Below are 5975 nucleotides of genomic sequence, written 5' to 3'. Positions count from 1 at the left end.
ATGAATAATCTTCCTCCCGGCCTTCCTGTCCTCTACCATCCAATGGAGTCCATTTAACCTCATGCCTATTTCTTCAATGATTCCATCCAGCCACCTCATTCTCAGTCTTCCCCTTCTTTTTCTTCCTCAGTAATTCTCAGCATTAGGCTCTTCTCCTGTGAGTCCTTCCTTCTCATTAGGTGGAGAAAGTATTTGAGTTTCAACTTCAGGATTTGACCTTCTAAAGAGCAGTCATGGTTGAGCTCCTCTGAGACTGACCAGTTGGATCGTCTTGATGTCCAAGGGACTCACAGGAGTCTTCTCCAGCCCCTTGTTCAAAGGCCTCAATTCTTTGGTGCTCAGCGTTGCTTATGGTCCAACTTTCACAGCCAGACATTGAAACTGAGAAAACCATAGCCTTGACTACAGGGACATTTGTTGGCACGGTGATGTCTGTGCTTTTTAGCATGCTGTCTAGATTTGGCATCTAGATTTGCCATCAAAAGGTGATTCTTTATTGTAATTAGCAGATCATCCCAAACTAAAAATTTGTTTGGGAAAATCAGGAGGAGATTTTCATTTCATGAAACATTTAACAAAACACTTAATTAAAAATATGTGGGAAACGAAGTTCACACAGGATTCCGGGAGATTGCAAAAATGAGGCTCGAATGTTGCATGCAAATCTGGGGGCATAATCCTCCTGAAAATTGTGGGAATTCCATGCTCATTTTCCATTCCTCTTTACTTTCTCTACCACTATGGTTGCCTTGTTTTTTTGTGTGGGTGAGAATTGGCCTTTTCTGGAAGATGCCCTCAAGGGACAGAGGCTGAATGGTTCTGCTTTCTGCTCTTGGCTTCTCCTCTCAAGAGATCCCTGGAGTATTTGTACAAGAGGCAAAGCTGATGGAGTCACTGTGTTCCCTTGCACAATAATACAAGGCAGAGTCTTCAGGCTTCAAATTGTTCATCTGGAGATAAGCTGAAGTCTGGGAATTGTCCCTTGAGATGGTGAATCTACCCTCCACTTTGGAGTTATACCATTGACTAGTTCCTTGTGGTTGGCTAACCTCTGCCACCCACTCCAGTCCCTTTCCTGGAGACTGTCGGATCCAGTTGATTTCATAGCTGGTAAAGGTGAATCCAGATGCTTTACAGGTTAGGCGAAGGGAACCTCCAGGGATTACAACACCCCCTCCAGTCTCCACCAACTGAACATCTGCGTGGCATCCTGAAAATAAAACATCAACAGCGAATCAGGACAAAACCTGAACAGGAACATTTAACCTCCTACTTTTTGTTATGAGAGAAGATCTACCTGAAAGATGACTAAGGAACAGGAGGAAAGTCCAAAGAAGCGTATCTCCACTTATGTTGCCTTTCCTTGAGGCTAACTGGTGATTGGCTCTGCAGATGTAAGTTTTCAACAACTGCTTTTAAGGAGATGAAGCGATTGAATTAATTTGCATCATCTCCAAATTATAAGGACGTGGTCCTTTCATGGGGACTGCAAAAGCATGTGAACAGTTTCAGCTTAAGTCAACACAACTAACTCCTTTTCTTGTAAATGGCACCTTTAGATAAATGTACTGAAGGGAACAGGTATTAAAGAATGACTTACATATGCCTAATATTAAATTCATATATTTTGTCATTTTCATTAAAACTCTATTAAGTTTTTAATTTAATTTGAGAAATTAATTTTAACTCATTCCACATGGACAAACCTTGTCCAATTCTTGCAGATAATCTTAACATTTCATTAAAATTCACAACTGTGAACTCTGTCTCAGGCCCTGGGAATCCTAATAATTGTCTCCACCAAATTTAAGGAGTTGTGTACTTTTCAGCCTTTTCAAGATGTAACAATATTAATTGTGAGATCCAAAATCATTTAACTCCTAGTCTAAATCTTGAAATGGATATTAAACAATTAAGCAAAAGACTCATTTAACGCTCAGAACTAAAAGTGTATGGGGACCCTCTGTCTTTCATGTTTATTTCTTAAAATGCCAATGAAGTTGGGCCATTCCGATCTCCTGAGGAGTATTGTTCCATTAAGTTGGGTTTTTGACAGAAATTTTAGAATCTGGATACCATCCTGGAGCAAGCCCACACTGCCAATACTGATGGGCATTAATGGACAATGTTAGAGAATGTAGTAATGTAAGTAACCTGATTCTATGCCTTTATAGGTAATAACTGGCACTTTGAAGTATTATTGGGTAACAAATACAGTAGTATTCAGGAAGTAAATGCCAGTGTTTACAAATTTGGATCTATGGTATATGTTCTATTTCCTTTTGTTTTAAGAACAGTTTCCTGTTACCTTAAAACAGTTAAGCAGTAAAGCACATGTTGGCTGTACACTTTGTTTGATCTGTGGTTATATAAACAGAATTTCTAACAGAAGCTAATGCTACTAATACAATAGAAGTTTTATAAGGGTTAAACTGGGCATCGCCCTAAATTCTCAAACAATGCAGATTAGAAATGTTAAACCAGGCCTTCCAGTCCTCTACTATCCACCAGAGCCCATTTTAGCTCATGCCACTTCATTGTCTACATCCAGCCACCTCATTCTCTCTCGTCCCCTTTTTCTTTTGTCTTCAATCGTTCCCAGCATTAGCCTCTTCTCCAGTGATTATCTCCTTCTCATTAGTTGGCCAAAGGATTTGAGTTTTATCTTCAGGATCTGGCCTTCTGAAATGTCAGAGTTGATCTCCTGTAGGACTGACTGGTTTGATCGCCTTTTTCCTACTACAGTTAAAACAGTTAAGCAGCAAATCACATGTTGACTGTACACTTTGTTTGATTTGTGGTTCTATGAACAGAATTTCTAACAGAAGCTAGTGCTACTAACACAACAGAAGTTTTATTAGGGTCAAATTGGGCAACCTCCCCTAAATTCTCAAACAATGCAGAATAAAATCTTCTTCAAGATCAGCCCTATTGAAAAGCAACTACCAAAGTAAACATCAGAAGACCCTGTCTCTGGGGAAGAACAGTGACATGATAAAACTTCTTACAAGACCCTCCCTCAGTCTCACAAATTTCAAGGAGTGAGGAGGAAGCATTCAGAGTTGAAACACTATTACTATATCTTTTTAATGTAAATACTTTTGATGTATATGTATTGGGTTTTCTTGTCTGGACTAGCTTGAAGGTTTGACTGAATGCAGAGTAAGGTATGATTGGTTCGATTTCTATTGAAGAAACAGCAATGGAAACATCCATGCATAGGTTGCTTGGACAAAATTAAACAGTCATTGTTACAAAAGAAAAAAGAGCTGAAGCAGTTTTACAGCTTTGCAATCAGCAGATAATATTTGTAAGCAATTCAAGCAGCTACTGATTCACTGGAGTATAAGAATGATGGGAAATGCAGCTGAATCAGACCTCCAACATTCTACAATTTCAGCTGCTCTTTTATTAACATTAAAAATGAGAGGTGGAATTCATGCTGCTTACCTCTCATTTACAGTTAGTTGTACCTAGCAGATCTTCTCAAAATGAAACTTGATTTGGGGAAAAACAACAGGGAAGGAAATTTCATAGAATTCAAAAAATTTTATGGAGAATATGGCTTCTTGTGGAAGAAATCCATGGAATCTTTCTGAAATGAATCCCTGAAGAGAAAAGAGAGGACATTTTGAGATGTCATTTAGCCCTGGAAGAAGTATATTTGAGAAACCACAGCAAAATAATTAGAAACCAATGAGTGAAACGTGTTAAGCCACACTAACTCTGGAGCAATTGTTTCTTCAGTGGTATTTTTGTTTTGCATTTTCATTTTCATGTCTTCTCTGCCCGAGTGATTTTGTTCCAGATGGTTACATAACTTATTTTGTAGGTCTCTGCTGTCCCCTACAGAGACATTTCAATAGTGAAAGGAAGGGTTTTTGCATGAGATCCCTTAAGATCTATTTCACTGTGTATCTTGCACAGTAATAGACAGCTGTGTCTTCGGCTTTTAGGTTGTTCATTTGCAGATAGAAGTTGGAACTGTCCTTGGAGGCAGTAAAACGTCCTTGGATTGTTGGGGAATAATAGTTGCTACTAGATGAGGAATAGTGAACAAGCCATTCCAGTCCTTGCCCAGGCTTCTGTCTGATCCAATCCATCCAGTAGCTGTTAACATTGAATCCTGTGACAGCACACCTCAATTTATGGGATTCTCCTGGTTTCCTCAGTGCTGCATCTGACTGGGTCAGGACAATCTGAGAGAGGCCACCTAATGAGAAAAGACAAAGGACAATTGGATGATGGTTAGAAAGTAAGAGCCATAGTAAAGATGTAAAATTCTCTTCAGTGCTGGGGAAAAAAAAACTTAATATGGTCCAAATTACAAACCTCTAGAGAAGGCAGCCAGTATGATGAGAATTAAGGAGTGGGGTGTCATTGTGAAAAAGGAATGAGATTTGCACCTTGAGTTGAACCTGAAGAAGGAGAGTTTAAATAGGAAGTGAAAGTCTGTTTTGCTTTGCATAAAACCTGCTGGGAGCTGTATAAATATTAGGTGAAGTCCAGAAATGTAGTGAAATTTACTTGAAAATAGATGATGATATAGAGTGTCTGGATGCAAGCAGTCCTCAACTCATGCTCTGGAATTTCGGTTGTTAGATAGTGCTGCCGTAGGTAGAGGCAACCACATGACTGGACGCAAATCTTCAACCATTCTTTTTAGTGATCGTTATGAGAATCTTTAGATTTTTAAGCAAATGTATTGCTCCAAATGGGGGGATTTTTTTCCACTGATACTTTGCTGTGGTCTTCTCAAAACAGAACTTGACTTGGGAAAATAGCAGGAGAGCAAATTCCATACAATTCAAAACATCTAATGAAACATTTGTCTCCTCGTGGAAATAATCACAGGAATCTTTCTCAAATGAATCCCTGAAGAGGAAAAGGAAGACATTTTGAGATGTCCTCTGGCCCTGAAAGAAGACAAATCTGCCGAAACCACAGCAAACTAGTTAGAAACTAATAAGTGAATGATGTTGAAACCATGACAATAGTGAGTAATAATATGATCTATTAATTTGGCATATTCATTTCATCCCTATTCTGATTCAGTGATTTTTTTCTCAGAATATGGAGAACTCTCATTTTGTGATTGTCTGGAGACATTTCAGTGGCAAAAGGAAAGGTTTTTTCATGGGATCCTGTACCATTTCAAACCAATGGCTGTCCAATCTCTTCTCAGAAATATCCAGGGTTAGAGCATTCACATTCAGACCTGCAAGATTCTGGTATATTATACTTTCTCTATCACTCGGGTTGCTTTCCTGATTGTGTGGAGGAGAATTGGTCTTTTCTGGGAGATGCCCTCCAGGGATAGAGGATGAATGGTTGAGGTTTCTTCTCCTCTCAAGCAATGGAGTGATTGTACAATGAGGAAAGCAGATGGACTCACTGTGTGCTTTGCACAACAATACAAGGCAGAGTCTTCAGGCTTCCAATTGGTCATCTGGAGATAAGCTGAAGTCTGGGAATTGTTCCTGGAGATGGTGAATCATCCCTCCACTTTGGGGTTATACCATTGACTAGTTCCTTCTGGTTTGCTAACACCTGCCACCCACTCCAGCCCTTTTCCTGGAGACTGTCGGATCCAGTGGATTGTATAATCAATAAAGTTGAATCCGGATGCTTTACAGGTTAGAAGAAGGGAACCTCCAGGGATTACAACACCTTCTCCAGTCTCCACCAACTGAACCTCTGCATGGCATCCTGAAAATAAAACATCATCAGCAAATCAGGACCAAACCTGTACAGTTATTACCTCCTACTTTTGTTTATGGGAGAAGATCTACCTGAAAGATGAATAAGGAATAGGAGGAAAGTCCAAAGAAGCATATCTCCAGTAATGTTGGCTTTTCTTGAGGCTAATTTGTGATTGGTTCTGCGGATGAATTTTTGCAAGAACTGCTTTTAAGGATACAAAACTGTTGAATTAATTTCATCATCTCCATATTGTAAGGATGTGGTCCTTTCTT

General features: G+C 39.3%; 1 pseudogene; it reads right to left on the bottom strand.

The window, feature by feature from the left end:
• Window positions 1-3902: 3902 nt before the first annotated feature.
• On the bottom strand, window positions 3903-4381 carry LOC148046742 (Ig heavy chain V region pseudogene; annotated as a pseudogene).
• Between the last annotated feature and the right edge of the window lie 1594 nt (window positions 4382-5975).

This window comes from Thamnophis sirtalis, unplaced genomic scaffold, assembly GCF_051295495.1.
Source record: "Thamnophis sirtalis isolate CommonGarterSnake01/CBP01778 unplaced genomic scaffold, rThaSir2_p1.2 scaffold_4, whole genome shotgun sequence".
NCBI lineage: Eukaryota > Metazoa > Chordata > Lepidosauria > Squamata > Natricidae > Thamnophis > Thamnophis sirtalis.
Note: the sequence above shows the minus strand (reverse complement) of the source record. Positions and strands in the feature narration are given on the sequence as shown.